Here is a 16,931-nt window from a genome sequence, read left to right on the forward strand (position 1 = left end):
TTCATTTTATGCTTCTGTATGTATACTACTTTGTGGGCTGTGTGTAAGAATAATTCACTATGACAAGGGTTTAGTCCAAGAATTCAGTAGTCGGAAATACTTTATATTTTAGTATTAATACATTAAAAGAGAAAAACAACGTCAATGGCTGTTTGGATGTAAAAGACACTTGATAAAATTGAAAAATTGATTCCTAATTTGGTTTTTATCATGCAAAGGAAATGTTTTTCCTCCATTTTTTTCCCTCCTATTTTATCCTCTATTGTGCCTAGTGGCGAATACTGGAATCCTTCCCATTATAGACAGGAATAAGACATGAATGCCGTTGTCATTGCTTCTGCACATAGCAATGCAGAAGAAGAAAGCAGAAGGAGGCAAAGCCTTGCTGCTTTTCCAAGTCATTAAATTTGGTATAGCAAAAATATCATAAACATTTACAAGGCAAACAAACTGTGATAAACTACAACTGCATGACTAATTTAATACCCTTAATTCATAGAAAGCATTCTCAAATTCATGAGGAAAATATCCAACCAATAGATAATATTGATCAAAGACTTGTACAGCCAAAATAAATTAGAACAGCTGACATCTAAATCAGTGTTAAATCAGTAACATGCTGGTTAAAAAGACAGTAGGCTACTGTTTACCTGTCTGTATAGATTAAAAAGAATAATACGCATTTTCATGGATGTAAGAAGGAAACTTTCTGAAATAACAGCTTGTGAGTGTTTTAAGTCTTGAGGACAAGTAAGCAATAAGAATCAAAAGCCTTAAAAAGATTCATAACGTTTGGTGTAGTATACTGGGAATACTGTCTGAGGGATTGATTGGATAAGTGCACAAAGATGTATGTTTGTATGATACGGTTCTTCACAATATTGCTTATAATAAAAACTTGGAAATGTAATGACCAATAATAGAAAAGAATAAATTATGGTACATACATGCTGTGGGATACTAAGAAACCATTCAAATGGTATAGATATTTTTATTGACAAGGAAGATTTAACAATATATTGGCAAGTGAAAGGAAAGGCAAGTTATAGGATAGTATATATAGCATATAAACATATTTGCATGGGAAATGGTTGAGGAATATAGAAACTTTAACCATGAGATTAACTTTAAAGGGTGGGGTTTTGAGTCACATTTTCTTCTTGATATCTATATCTCCAATTTTTTACAATAATTAATGTATAAATAAATGTATATGCGTATCACACACATATATTACTGGCTTTTACAAAAGTAATCCAGGAGTTGGTATCTTGTTATTACCATAGTAAAACAATCAAATATTAGGATTTATTCTATGAGATGAAGAAACATGCTACAAAGTATTAAGAAATTAGAATTGATATCTAATTGTTCAGAAAGCATTTTTCTAGAGTTCATATTCTACAGTAGTAATATATAGGAATAACAAAAAGATGCATTCTGCTCTCAATCATTTCTTGTGTCATCATATTTGGAAATAGTGCATTTTGTTCTCTAGTATATTGGGAAATGGATGTATAAAATAATTCTGATTTTTCTGAGATTAACAGTACATAATTAATAACTTTATTTCAATCTTCTCTCTCTTATATCTTCCTCGTCAGATTTCCTGCCTCCTGTTTTGGCTCTGGCACTGTGGCGGGAAACCTGTCCTCTATGGAATTTGTGTGATTATTGTCTAACCCAATCTGGAGTGCATTTTGCTCAATTCATTTCCAGTAATAAGTTATTTACGTTTAAGTGATAAATTCTGAACATGCCTGCATATCCATGCTTCCAACAGGCCACCAAGCATTGGCCAGTCTAGGTGTACCAGACACTGTGTTGATGTTAAAGGACTGATGGCCTTGGAGGAGCTGTATGTCTAATGGAAGAGGTAGATAACAAGCACAGTTTTTAGCAGACTCAAATCCATTCAGATTAATATTTATAATTGCTAAATCATTTGTATAAAATGAGTACAATTTTAGCATTGTGTCTCTTTCTACAAGCCAAAAAAAAGGTGTTTATTTTATTTTCTAATTTTGGACTTTGAAAAATTATTTTCTGGCTGGGCATGGTGGCTCACACCTGTAATCCCAGCACTTTGGGAGGCCAAGTTAGCGGGATCACTGGAGGCCAGGAGTTCAAGACCACCCTGAGCAACATAGTAAGACCCCATCTCTACAAAAAAAATTTAAAAAATTAGCCATGCATGGTGGCACATGCCTGTAGCCCCAGCTACCCGTGAGGCTGAGGCAGGAGGATCGCTTGAGCCCAGGAGTTTGAGGTTGCAGTGTGCTGTGATGATGCCACTGCACTCTAGCCCAGGCAACAGAGTAAGAACCTGTCTCCAGGCAGGGCACGGTGGCTCACACCTGCAATCCTAGCACTCTGGGAGGCTGAGGCGGGTGGATCGCTCAAGGTCAGGAGTTCGAGACCAGCCTGAGCAAGAGCGAGACCCCGTCTCTACTAAAAAATAGAAAGAAATGATCTGGACAACTAAAAAAACATATATATATAAAAAATTAGCCGGGCATGGTGGCTTGTGTCTGTAGTCCCAGCTACTTGGGAAGCTAAGGTAGGAGTATCACTTGAGCCTAGGAGTTTGCACTCACAGTGAGCTGGGCAACAAACACTCTACTCTGTCTCAAAAAAAAAAAAAAAAATCTGTCTCCAAAAAAAAAAGTATTTTCCCATTATAAATAATTTGAGGAAATAGAGGTTGTCCATAACATTTTTTAAAAATACAATTTTCCTACCTACATACCAATGATACTACAGTGTTTTAAAATGCTTTGCTAAAACAGCAACTTTAGGATTAAAGGATATTTTATGTGATGTCGGAAACAGTGGCAATAATAATAATTCAGTGCTTACGGTCTTTCATCATTCAGTTTGTGAAAAGCATATTGCCTTAACATAATTTCTTAATGGGAAATTTAGATACAGAAATCTAATTAGCTGGGCTCTTAAAATATAAAGTCACAAAGGCAGAGTAGTCTGGAAGAGCATTTAAAGGGATTAATGTCTCATAAATTTGAAACAGACATTTATGTAAGAATTCATGCAAATTGTTGATCTTACATCTTTTTATTTAAAGAATATTAGCCTCATTTATACATACATGCATACATACATACATATGTGTGTGTGTGTGTGTATGCAAGAAAGCCGAGAGTTTGGAATAGCAAATGTCAAAATTTATGCTTATTCAGGTTTATATCACATTGCAGGGACATATTTTGCTGGTGACAGTTAAGTTGCCTCTGTAAAATGTGGTAAAACTAAGTATCCTTTTTAGCAGCAAGTAATATAACTTATTATTTCATGGTAAAAATTTGAATGGTACAGAGTTCTTGTGCTACTATATTAGGTCAAAGAAAAATTATTTTCCTCATCAGTTTGGAAATTTGTATTATGCATTAAGCAGGTGTACTTAATATTTGAACAATTATGGGTATGTATCTTTATGGTTACATAAATGTTCCCAAAATAGAGGAAAATGTATAATTTGTGGAGCAAACATATTCAGCAATTTTATAAATGTGTGAGAAGTATCTCTTGCAAAAGTAACATTTTTTTTTAAAGTAATATGTTTTATCATCTTAAATCTTCTGACATTTTCCTTTCATTGCTCAAAAATGGAATGTAGGGTCACTTGTGACTCTTAGGACAAATTAGCATTTTTTAAAGATAGCTTTCTGAAATACATTAAATTCTTTTTGGAAAATTTAGTATAACTCGCTCCTTTAGTAAACGTTAAGATACTGTTGGCTTCCAGAAAAGAATACTTCTCCAGGCAAGGGAACATTTTTTTCCACTGGAAGAATCAGACACAAATTGGAGACAAGTAAGCTGGGGGAGAGTCTTAAGGTCCTTTAGGACAATTACTTTGTTAGAAACATTGTTCATCAACTTGGTGAACAATGATCTTTTAAGTGTGCTTTATTGAATTCTGATATTTCTATGTTCAGAAAATGTTATATAAGTTGCAGAATGTGTCTGTTCCCTATGGGGACCTGGAAAATTAAAAACAAGTATCTGATAAAACATATCCAATCAGAAAAAAATTAGCCAAAATAGTTATTCAATACTTTTCCTGGTTCACCTCTTTTACTTATTCATTTAGAGTCCACTCCCAGTATGTGGAACTCTGCAGATTTCTAAATAACTTTTCAAATATCTTATGCTAGACTTTAAGCTGTATGTATTTTCTCAAGCAGAGACATCTGAGCATAGTGAAAATGAATTCTCATAGAATAAAATTGCCAAACATATGTGACGAAACTGTAGGGGAAAAGGGCATAACTTTAATCTTCAAAGAAGCTTAAAAATAGCTCCACAGTTATTATGCATGAGGCCTGACAATTGACATTTCTCATTTTGGCAGCATTCACCTACAGCCCCCATCAGCAACTGAACACATTCATCTCTGGAATAAATGATTAATGAGCTGCCTATCATTTCTACTCCTTTTGTACCAAGTGGCAGAGGCTTCAGTTGATCAGATTGCAGCCACCACCATTGTTACTGAAATTGATTCTGCCACTAGAGGGTTGTGCGAGGACAATCAATTAGCATTTAAATAAAAGAATTAAGTTATGGCATTAAAAATAACACAAAATAACCCCTTCCGAGTCATTCTGTCACACCTGGTAAGGTGATTTGGTTTTGGTTTTTTTTTTGGTTTGCTTATCAACCAGCATCACAAAACCTTAGACTGAGGAAGGAAGCATGGAAGGATTGTTGGAATAATTGTTTTTTTTTTTCTTCAAGGAAAAAAACCCTAAGATTTCCAAACTTCCCATTCTTTTCACTGATCACTGTCACATTGCCTGAAATGTAAATTTATGAAATGCTGCAACTTGCATTCAAAGGTGAGCAATGAAGTTGCCAAATTATTTCCTTTAGAGGAAAAGTAAAAGGATAGGTTTAGACATTTTCGAAAGGCCAGAATTTATCCAGAAAGGGGGAAGTTAGAGAATCTAGATTGACAAATAATACTGAGATACAGTGAAATGAAACTTATATTTCAGCAAGAGGATGTGGGAATAAGGGATAAGAACATCATCGTTTAGGTGTCTGAGTGGTGTGGGCTGCATTTCTAAAACAGATGGTAGATAATGTGAGTCCGCATAGGCCTACAAGAAAGTGACAGATTGTAGTTTTGGTAAAGTGATACATCCAAGGGAAATGAATGGAACTTAGAACTTCTATTTTAGCATTTCTCCATGCTCCCAGGATTCCTGTCCTCAAGTTCTCAGTATTACTGAGTTTAAACTCCTACCTCATCTACTTTCCTCTTCCAGCGTCACACTCTTTAGTACACTCCCCTTATACTTTCTCATCGCTTCCTCTCTCTGCCACTCTGACTGTCATAAGACCAACTGTTTATTCTACCTCTGAACTAAGACAACTACCTGAATTACATTGTATTGGTCCCCCAGTCGAAGTGCATGTGCATTTTCTTCGGAGCTGAAACTGATTATACAATGAAGTGGAGCCTTCACAGGTTTTTCTCAGTCCAGCTGCATCTGCCCTGTGCTTGACTAATATTCTATCCAGAGTCTAGTAGTTAGGCTGTTGGTGGTGGTATTGTGAGTTTTCATCTTTTTCTGTCTTTGTGGGTATTTTAAGAAGAAACTAGAAAAAGCAACTTTGAGGACTACCAGAGGATATCTTACACAATATTGATTAATATAGATGCTTGAGGCTTCCTTGTATTTTGGAAAATGGGAAGAAAGTGGTCATAGTAAGAAGAAACACTAGGGTGATAAGAAAAACACCTGGGAACAAGATTTCTTCATGCAAACCAGTAGCAAACTTGTTTTATAAGTTAAAATTCCCCAGTGGCAAATATAACAACTTTTTTCAGTCACCATGAGATGAACAGGTTCAGCCAACCTGTGCTTGATTTGGTGGTGAGTGAGTGACCACACTCTTCTTCTTCACCCTTAGCAGAAGTGGCTTATCAATCTCCCACGTTCCCTCAGAACTCTTTTCAGTATAGAATTCCAGGCACCAACTACCAACTTGCCAGTTTGCCATTTTTGGAAAATGACTAACAAGATATCTAAAATCATAAATTTTTAGAACTGGAAGGAAGCTAGATGTGCTCTGAGTGGTAAAGCTGGAATTAGATCTCAGGTCTCTTGAGTGAAGTCTAGTAGTCTTCTATTTCATAGATCAATGAACCGGATCAGATGAATTCTTCTTTGTTTGTACAGTGTGTATTACATGAATTTTTATTATAAAAATAATGCAGGCTCATGGTACAGCCACTGTGGAAGACAGTGTGGCAGTTCTTCAAAAAAATTAAAAATAGAATTATCATTTGATCAGGCAATTCCACTTCTGGGTCTATGCTTAAAAGGATTGAAAGCAGGGTCTCAAAGAGATATTTGTATACTGTTCATAGCAGCACTATTCACAGTAGCTAAAATGTGGAAGCAATTCAAGTGTCCATGGACAGATGAATGGATAAGGAAAATGTGGTATACACATTTAATGGAATATTATTCAGCCTTAAAAAGGAAAGAAATTTTGATATATGACATTATGCTAAGTGAAATAATCCAGTCACAAAAACACAAATACCTCATGATTCCACTTATATGAGGTACTTAGAATAGTCAAAATCATAGAAACAGAAAATAGAAAGGTGGTAGCCAGGGGCGGAAGGGGAGGGAATGAGGAGTTATTGTTGAATGGGTATAGAATTTAGTCTTACAAGATGAAAAGAGTTTTGGAGATGGATGGTGGTGATTGTTACACAGCATTATGAACGTACATTTAATATCACTGAACTGTACGTTTAAAAATGGTTAAGATGATAAATTTTATGTTTTATGCATTTTACTGCAATGAAAATATTGGAAAAAAATGCAGGAGGCTGAGGTGGGAGGATCACTTGAGGCCAGGAATTCAAGACCAGGCTGGATGGCATAGTGAGACGCTCATCTCTTAAAAGAAAAAAAAAATGCCACTGTGCACAGTGGCTCAAACCTGTAATCCCATCACGTTGGGAGATCTAGGCAGGAGGATCACTTGAGGCCAGGAGTTTGAGAACAGCCTGGACAACATAACGAGACTCCACCTCTACAGAACAACAAAAACAAAAACACAAAATTTAGCCAGGCAGGGTGGCATGTGCTTGTAGTCCCAGCTACTTGGGAAGCTGAGGCAGGAGGATCCCTTGAGCCCGGGAGTTTGAGGTTGCTGTGAGCTATGATGACACCAGTGTGCCTTAGCCCTAACAACACAGCAAGAGCCTGTCTCAAAAACCAAATCGTACTGTATAAAGTCTCCTCTAATTTCTTTTTTCCACCTAAAATATATATCTTGTAGAGTTTTCCTTATTAGCCCATATATACTTACTTTAAAAAAAAACTGACTGAATAGTGTATAATTATTTGGCTATATCTCCCACTGATAGAAATTTAGGGTATTTCCATTTGTTTTTACAAATAATGCTGCAGCAGGCATCCCTGCACATAAATCTTTGTGTACATTGTGAGTACGCATATCTGTTAGATAAATTATAGAAGTGTAATTGTGAGCCAAAAGTTTTATGTATTTTATGTTTTGATAGTTATTGCCAAATAGCCCTCCAAAGGATAAACTGTTTCCCTATAAACTATATGGTATGGGAAAGTGCCTGCTTCCCCAATATCTTTAACACTGAGCATTATAAAATTTCTAATTATAGCCATAATAATAAATGAAAATCTTAAAAATATCTTATTTTAATTTATGTACATTGAATTCTGGGCGGGTTAAGCATAGAGTTTGTATGACTATCCACTGTTTGTATTTGTAGTTCCATGCTCAATCTTAATGGTGTTTACTTTTGAGAAAAAGAAATACCAATGTGGGAAATCCCTGAATTAGCTGTAATTCTCTCTTCATCCACCTTTTTTGCTAAAATTTGAAAATTACCTTTGGTCTATTTCCTCATTGTCAATGTTTTAATGTTCTTTAAAAATGAAATTAATTTCCTTCCACATTGATCAACCCCTTAAATCCCGCACCCCAAAAAGAAAAACAAAAATTCTCACTTTTTTTTTTTTGAGACAGAGTCTCACTCTGTTGCCAAGGCTAGAGTGCCGTGGCGTCATCCTAGCTCACAGCAACCTCAAACTCCTGGGCTCAAGCGATCCTCCTGCCTCAGCCTCCCGAGTAGCTGGGACTACAGGCATGCGCCACCATGCCCGGCTAATTTTTCTATATATTTTTAGTTGTCCAGATCATTTCTTTCTATTTTTTTAGTAGAGACGGCGTCTCGCTCTTGCTCAGGCTGGTTTTGAACTCCTGAGCTCAAACAATCCGCCCGCTTCGGCCTCCCAGAGAGGGAGGATTACAGGCGGGCCAACTCTCACTTTTTATGTTGCTTCAATTGGGAAGTTTTTAGCATTGATCGCACTAAACCTTTGTAAAGGGATGCAGCATGTCACGGTGGAAAAAAATTACATCTCTGACATCAGACAGACATGGTTTTGACCATTGCCTAGTAGCTGTATGACTTTAGCCAGATTAGATAACACCTCCCATCTTTGATTTTCTCACTTGAAAAGGGGTGATAGTGATATGTTAAATATGATAAAGGACAAACATGGCTCATAAGACTCCTCCAAAAATGGCATTAATATCTATTGTCATTGCTGTTAAGTAATTTGGGAGCTACTTTAATGGATTTTGTGTAATGTACTGTCCTTAGTTCAAAATACGTAGCACAATATACCTAGGTCATTTTCCAGGTTTAAGTGTCTGTTGTTTCTTCTTCCCCTCCTCCTCCTCCTCCTCCTCCTCCTCCCCCTCCCCTCTTCTTCCTCCTCCTCTTCTTTTTTTTAGAGCTGGGGTCTTCCTGTGTTGCCCAGGCTGGAGTGCAGTGGCTGTTCACAGGCACAATGGTAGCACACTACAGCCTTGAATTCCTGGGCAATCCTCCTGCCTCAGCCTCCCAAGTAGCTAGCACTATAGACAGGCGCTATTGCACCTGGCTTCTCGTTTCTTTTAACATAATCATTTCTCTCTCAACATTTAACCAGATTCTCCACACAAGTCACTTGGATTCAGGAGACATTGATTGCAGTTAGAGTCAGGAGAACTAATGGTACTGCCAAAGGTCCCCAATGGTCTTGGTTCAGAGAGTTTTTGTCATAACATTGCTTAGTATATTGTACTTTATCATTTTCTTACCACTTAGTGTGGGTCCTTAGCATTCATCTTGTTTCTAAGTGGTTTCCACTATAGATAAAATGATGTTTTCAGGGATAACAGAATGTCTGGTTCCTTGTTTTGAGAATACTTTCATATACTGACAGGCCAAAGTGACTAGACTTGGCTGATTTAGTTAAATGGATTCTATTGAAAAATGAATCTTGTTTACGTGAGCGTTAACTATCCAGGAAAAAGTCTCTATAATGAAGACTTTTTAGTTGAATTTTTGAACATGAAATTTATTCACATGTCTATTAGCTAGGGTTCTCCAGAGAAACAGAACCAATAGGATATATTAGATATATAAGAGTGGATTTACTATGGGAATTGGCTCACACGACTATGGGGGCTGAAAAGTACCATGACATGCCATCTGCAAGCTGGAGAACCAGGTAAGTCAGTGGTGTAATTCAGCCGAAGTCTGAAGGCCTGAGAACTAAGGAAACCAATGATGTAACTCTCAGTCCAAGGTTGAAGGCAAGAGAACTGGAGGGGGAGGTGCAAGGGGTGTAAGGGGGAGAGGGTGCTGGTGTAAGTCTTGCAGTCCAAAGGCCCAGGAACTAGGAGCTTTAACATCTAAGGCAAGAGAAGATGGTTGAGTGCCACAATAGAACAGCTCAGGAAGAGAGAGAAAATTCTTTCTTCCTCCACCTTTCTGTTCTATTGTGGCACTCAATGGAGGGGAGTGATGTCCACCCACATAGGTGAGGGTGGATCTTCACTCAATCTACTGATTCAAATGCGAATCTCTTCCAGAAGCACCCTCACAGATATACCCAGAAATAATGCATTACCAGCTATTCTGACATCCCTGAGCCTGGTCAAGTTGAGACATAAAATTAACCAACACAACATAGTTCAAAAGTCAAGAAGTATAAAAGGAAACAAATGAAAAATTTTCTTTTCATCCTCATCCACTATCTTCCAGTTTCCCCACCGTATCCTCATGGAGTTTATAGTATATTGGAGAGGTAGGCAGGAAAGAAATTCTAGTAAAGTACACTCAGTGTTCTCGTTATGGGTGATTCTCACTGGGGCTGCAGGTTTCTGAAAGGAGGGTGTTTCAGAATCTTGGGCTGGGAAGCTTCAATCATAGGATTTTAATATTTATCAAAGAGGGGTTTAAAAAGACTGAGAAAAACTCAGTTAAAGGAATAAACTGTCACAGATAAAATGGTCCCTTGGCCTACTTCTTGGAATCTCTATTGCAATAATCACTTATGTGCGTGGCAACTTCCTGGAGGTTACTTATATGAAAATGTATCCTGAAGTAATTCAAATGTGTTATGCGCTGGCCATTTTTACTAAAATGCATAGGTTAAAACGAACGTTAATACTTTTGTCTGGATACTGAATCCAGCTAAATAGAAATTGCCCATTTCCAAGTTGTTATGTATTGCATATAATTTTAATATATTGTTACAATTATATATACACAATATATAAATGTAACATATTGTGTATAATATGCACAATTGTACATTTGTTGCACAATATCATTGTGCAATATAGTTGTAATATTTTCAAGCCCTATATGAAAAAAACTCTTATTTGCATGATAGTTTTCTTATAAATAGTTATGAAAATGAAAAAATGTTTTTAGAAACAGTCTCCAGAGCCATAACACTTAAATATTTATGCCTAAACTTTCTCCTCAATACTTTAGATGTTTTCCCCTAAACCAAAGGATCTATCTTTATTTTTCGTGAAATCATTTTTCTATTTTAGTATATATTTCTTTTTCACTTTAAAGTCTGCAATCTTGATTATATAAACTGCAGGCCATATGAGTGAGGTAATCCACTCCCTCCTCTGTTGGAAGGGGAATGTTTTCCTGCGCCACCATGTAATTTGCTTTGCAACAATTATTGCTATTTGTAACCATATCTTATGATCACAAGACACATGTAGCTGAATTTAGAATCTGTTGAGAACACAGAAGGCAGCAGTACTGTTTCTAAATGTCATTGACTTAATGATTTTAACTCATAAAAATTTTAAAAGTTCAAATGCATCAATCCAAACCATCCATTTTTGAAATGTACTTTAGATAAATCCCTTGAAGTGTTCTGTTGTTGAAAATGGACATCTTTTTGCATTATTTCTCCAAATCCCTATAATGCCTGACCTCATTTCCAGTGAGGTAATTTATCAAATGACTTATCTGTAGATCCTATTCTTAAAAATTATAGAAGCCAAATATCATGTGTTCCAGATTGTTTAGGAAGTCATACCTAGACGCGTGTGGCACCGTATAATCCTTTCCATCCTTTTGATTAAGGAATCATAGATGTGCATCTAAGCAGTGTCTTTTACCAATTATTTTAGATGGAAATTTACAAATGCTTCTTGGCCATTTGTGGGGACCTATTTTTCCTTTTAAAAAGTACCAAAACATTCAACCTCGAATCACAGATAAAACAGAGAAGCATTATTTTTGTTTAAATAAATTATCAGGTATAATTTTAGAGTTCATATGTACTCATCATGTATTTTCCTTGTACTGCTTAAAATGTTATTCTTAAATTTGTACCTTGAATAGGTTCAGGTTATAAGACAGAAGATATAGGAAGGAAAGCAACATAGAGCATATTTTATACATCTTGAAATGTTATGTTTATTTTCCTTATGAAGGGATAAGCAGGATATTAGTGCCAATTTTAACAGATGGGAGGTCCTGTGACAAATGATGGTAATAAATTGACTGCCCCATTTTACCTCCACTGATAACTGAAGTTTACATCTGGTAAAGTTGTTTTGAATGAATTTATGATGAGAAAATAGGGAAAGGATAGAAGCCTTTGCAGCTGTCTTAAATTCTTTTTTCGAAAACAAGTGGGGTATAAATAAATAAATAAATATATCATATTCTGAGTCGTTTTCATGACTTGATCATACTGTTGAGAGTAAAGGAAATTGCCCAGTGGGTCAATTCCTTTAGGTCACTGGGTGCTAACAGAAAAAGAAGTCTACAAATGCCCCTGTTGTGGAGGCAATGATTTCCAATTCCTAGCTCCTCCCCTGGTCCACAGTATGCTCATCTGGAAAGCATTTAGTCGTTTCTGAGGAGATTCCAAAATGAGGCAACCACTGGTCCACTCTCTACCTCTCATAAAAGGTCAAATACATGACCAGCTAAGACATACATTTCTGAGCCATATGGAAGAAATAATTGACTAAATGGGACTCTGATCACTTAAAAGAATAGATGCTGTATTCTTTCATCAGGCTCAATGTTTTCATAATACTTAAAGCTTCTCAAAAGCTAAAGAAAAATATTAAAATATTTCAGTATATGTGGCATTGTTTCTGATTCTCTATAGGGTTGTGCTAAATTTTCTTGACATAATTTTGTTTTAAATTATCATGACGTATTAAGTGGAGTTAATGAAAATAACTGTTAAGGTCTAAATAATATTTATTTCCTAAATGAGTAGCTAAGGTGAAAATAATATTCAGTTATCTAGTTTTTAATAAGTAATTATTCAACAGAAGGATGTCTCCCTGATGATTATCTTTCAAGATTCAAATGACAAGGTACTAAGATCTTTCAATTAAACCACTCATTTAAACCTATTATTAAATAAATTTGATTTCCTTAACATTTTATGGTGCAAGATTCTCACAGCCAAAATAAATGGCTTATTTTCCTGGATAATATCTCAAACTCCTGTGAAAAATGAACAGTTGCTTGACAATGGGGGCTAATTAAATCATAATGTCATCTATGGCTTTGCCCCAAACTGTCACTCTGCTCATATATTTTCCCTTTTTTCCAACTTATGGCACTACTGTTTTTTGATAACTGTCTTGAAGTTTTCTGAATCTTGCATCTTGAATAATACCTCGCTGTTCTTTATCAGCCCGCCCAAAGAAATGGTCATGTTGAAACAGCATTTTTCCATACGCAAAAGTCACTATATTTCAAACTTAAAAAAAGATGAGGAAATACTACAGAATATAGTGCCCTGCAGCTGACATTCTGTAATATGTTAAGAAGAAACAATAGCATGCTAGCTACAATTTTAATCCTTCCAATCAAGAGGAGTGTATTACACTATAAATTGTTCATAGTCTACACCTCTGGTCTTAATTAGCTATCTCAAAACCCCATGCTGTAGGTCAAATGGGGTCATAAAGAACATAAATGGCTTACTTCAAACCAACATCACTATTAGAGAATAATTTAAAACATATGCTTTATTAGTACTCGAAATTTAGCATCATATTTTTAGGAAAGATAACCTATGGTACCAGGATTATTAATTTTCTTTCAACAACATATCAGGTCAAATTCCACATGAATTAAATAAAGGAAGAAACCAAATTGGAGTTTCATTAAATAGAAGCTACAGAATTTGGTTGTTCTTAATGATGGTTCATTGCTTTGAAACCTTAGGCCAGTTAAATATTAAATAGCTAGTAAGAGTTGAGATATCTTTAGCAATTCTGCTGGACGGCTGTAGATTGAGATTTCAGAGGGCAGGTTTCAGACCTTGCTTATATGTATCTCCAGTAATTAGCCCAGGACTTGACACAAAATGTTTAATTAATATTAAATTAATACTTTAAAAAGACAACCTCAAAATGATATAAATTTAGTAACAATACTAGTTTATCACTCAGAGTATTTAACTCACCCTATGAAGAGATGCTTTCAGTGTTGTGTTTGTCATTTTTGGATGATAATAAAAGTGAATATTTGAAGGACATCGGTAAAATTACAATTGAAGAAAACCATTTTGTGGTTCATCATCCCTTACATTAGATTCTGTGTGATATTCCTTCTATAATTTAATATTAGGAAAAAGGTTGATTGTCCCAGTGAATTTAAGGCTATTAAAATTCTATAGCCTATTGTTCCTCCCTTTTCCTAGTTCCTGGAGCCAAATTTAATGCCTAATTATATTTTTGATATTAGATTGGATGGCTTCATAGTTATCTCCTTTTTTAAATGTTTCTTTTTATTTTTGTAGTCTCATCCCTTTTAGAAATAAGTGTGCCATATATTATAATTTTTTTTTTGAGACAGAGACTTGCTCTGTTGCCCAGGCTAGAGTGCCGTGGCGTCATCCTAGCTCACAGCAACCTCAGACTCCTGGGCTCAAGCGATCCTTCTGCCTCAGCCTCCCAAGTAGCTGGGACTACAGGCATGTGCCACCATGCCCGGCTAATTTAATATATATGTATATATATACATATATATATATATATATATTTTTTTTTTTAGTTGTCCAGATCATTTCTTTCTATTTTTTAGTAGAGACGGGGTCTCGCTCTTGTTCAGGCTGGTCTCGAACTCCTGACCTTGAGCGATCCACCCGCCTCAGCCTCCCAGAGTGCTGGGATTACAGGCATGAGCCACTGAGCCCGGCCTATAAATTAATAATGTCCATGTTTTATCTTTAATTCTCACCTTCAATTTTCTCTGAGCTTTTGAAAAACATTGTTGATCACTCCTTGAAACTCTCCTTCCTTGTCTTTCATGATATTCCTTCAATCAACAAATATTTATTGAGTACTTACTAGGTGCCAGACACTATCATAATTCTCCTGACTCAATGACTCTTCCTCATTCTATTCATTCTCTCTATTCTGGACCATGAATGGTGCAGGTCCACCAAGGTTCCGTCATGGATTCCATCATTTTCTCACTCTGTATTCTGTCCCTCGATTTAGGAACACAATCCCTTACTTGAAACTCTTGGAGCCAGATATGCTTCAGAATTCAGAATTTTTGGACTTTAGCAAAGTCATAGGGTGTATCTACCACATGTTATATGACATTTCCCACAGAGAGAGAGGCAGCAATCTGTAATCAAATATATTAATATTTATACAGTGAAATGTCGGAATATTTATACGAACAACTACAATTGTTATTGGGTATTGTTGCTAAATGAATTTTCCCCTAAATTTAGGAAAATCTTTTTGGTTTTCAAACTGTTTTAGATTTTGACATTGCAAATAAGACATGGCAGACCTCTCAGACTCTCTCTACTTTAAATATTTTAGGCAGATTATCTCTCAAATCTCCCTGGTCCTACATTTCCAAATAATTCCTGGATATCTTTACTAAAGGATCTATCAATTACTTTAATTTGTATCAAAGCAAATTTATTATCTCTCAACCCTTTGACCTTTTTCTTTAGTGTTTTTTTTTTTTAAGATGTGGGTCTTGCTACATTACCCAGGCTGGTCTCAAACTCCTAATCAATCCTCCTGCCTCAGCCTCCCAAGTAGCTGAGACTACGGCCACATGCCACCCTGCAGAGCTTCTTTCTCGGTTCTTATTCTGTTTAGCTCTTAACATCATCACTGAGTCCCAGGAAATCCATTACTATATATCTTTAACTCCTTATCTCCTAACATTGCCACAGTACCTACAATGGTTCAGGCCTTCATTACCATAACATTCCTCCCAGCTTTGTGGCTTTTTAAACTAGGCTGGATCAACTAATTTATTCATGCACTATGTTAGACATCGGGAAATACCAATAAGAGAGGTTTAATTTCAGGTTCTCTGCCTATAAAGACCTCATCTTAGTGCAAACTAATTAGAGGATTGTTTAAATAAATTAGAGTACATTCAGTACAGTGGACCATCTTGCAACCATTAAAGAAGATGAGATAGCTCTGTATGTCAATTGCCAACACATATTAAGGAGAAATGCATGTTGTGGAGCAGTATATCAAGGTCCTACAGATGACAGTTTGTCTAGGTAGAGAAAGTTCTGGAAAGCTGTACACCAAACCATAGCAGTGTCTCTGGTGGAGAGACAATGTATTTTAATCTTAATAAAAAGGTTATCAAGTTAAATGTGATGTGACAGGTGAGAAAGGAAGATAACGTAATGTGATTAACTCTGCCCAAGTTAGGAAAATCTTAGAAAATGTTGTCCCTTGGGCACAGAAACAGACACCACAATCATAGCAAACAGCAGGTTCAATGGGACCAGTTCTTAAAGAGTATAGTGTGTCTGGGAACAGCAGGTTGGGTGCTGGAGGGTGGTCTCAAGGGGACAGCAAGATTCAGGATTGAGGTGAGATGTGGTCAGACCTTAGGGGCTTCCACTAGTTGTAAGTATGGAACTGGCCTAGTCAGTGGGGAGCCTCTGGAGGTTGATTTTTAAAAAAATACGTTTTCCATTTTGGAGTAATTTTAGATTTACAGAAAAGTCACAAAGATAGCACAGAGAGTTCTTGTATAAACTCTCACCCAATTTGTCTCCTTTAATGTTATCCTACATTATCACGCTACATTTACCAAAACTAAGAAACCAACATTGCTAAATTACTATTAAGTAAACTCCAGTCTTTATTCAGATTTCATCAGTTTTTCCATTAATGTGCTTCTTCTGTTGCGGCAGCCAATCCAGGATCCCACGTAACCTTTAGTTGTCATGGTCTCTTCACTCTCCTCTGTTCTGAGTTTCTCACTTTCCTTGTTTTTCATGACCTTGACAGTTTTGAGGAGTGCTGATCAGAAAGTCAATAGAATGTTCCTCAAGTTGGGTTTGTCTGATGTATTCTCATGATTACACTAAAAGGTTTTCGGAAAAAATACCAGAGAGGTGAAGTGCCCTTATCACATCACTTTAGAGACACATATCACTGCTGATGTTACCCTGATCACTTCATGAAGGTGTTTGCCAGGTTTCTCCACTGTAAGATTCCCAGCAAGTTTTCCCCTTTCGTACTTCTCAAGCTTTTAAGCTTTACATTATATT

The sequence above is a fragment of the Propithecus coquereli genome, unplaced genomic scaffold (assembly GCF_000956105.1).
Source record: "Propithecus coquereli isolate 6110/MARCELLA unplaced genomic scaffold, Pcoq_1.0 Scaffold108, whole genome shotgun sequence".
Classification (NCBI taxonomy): domain Eukaryota; kingdom Metazoa; phylum Chordata; class Mammalia; order Primates; family Indriidae; genus Propithecus; species Propithecus coquereli.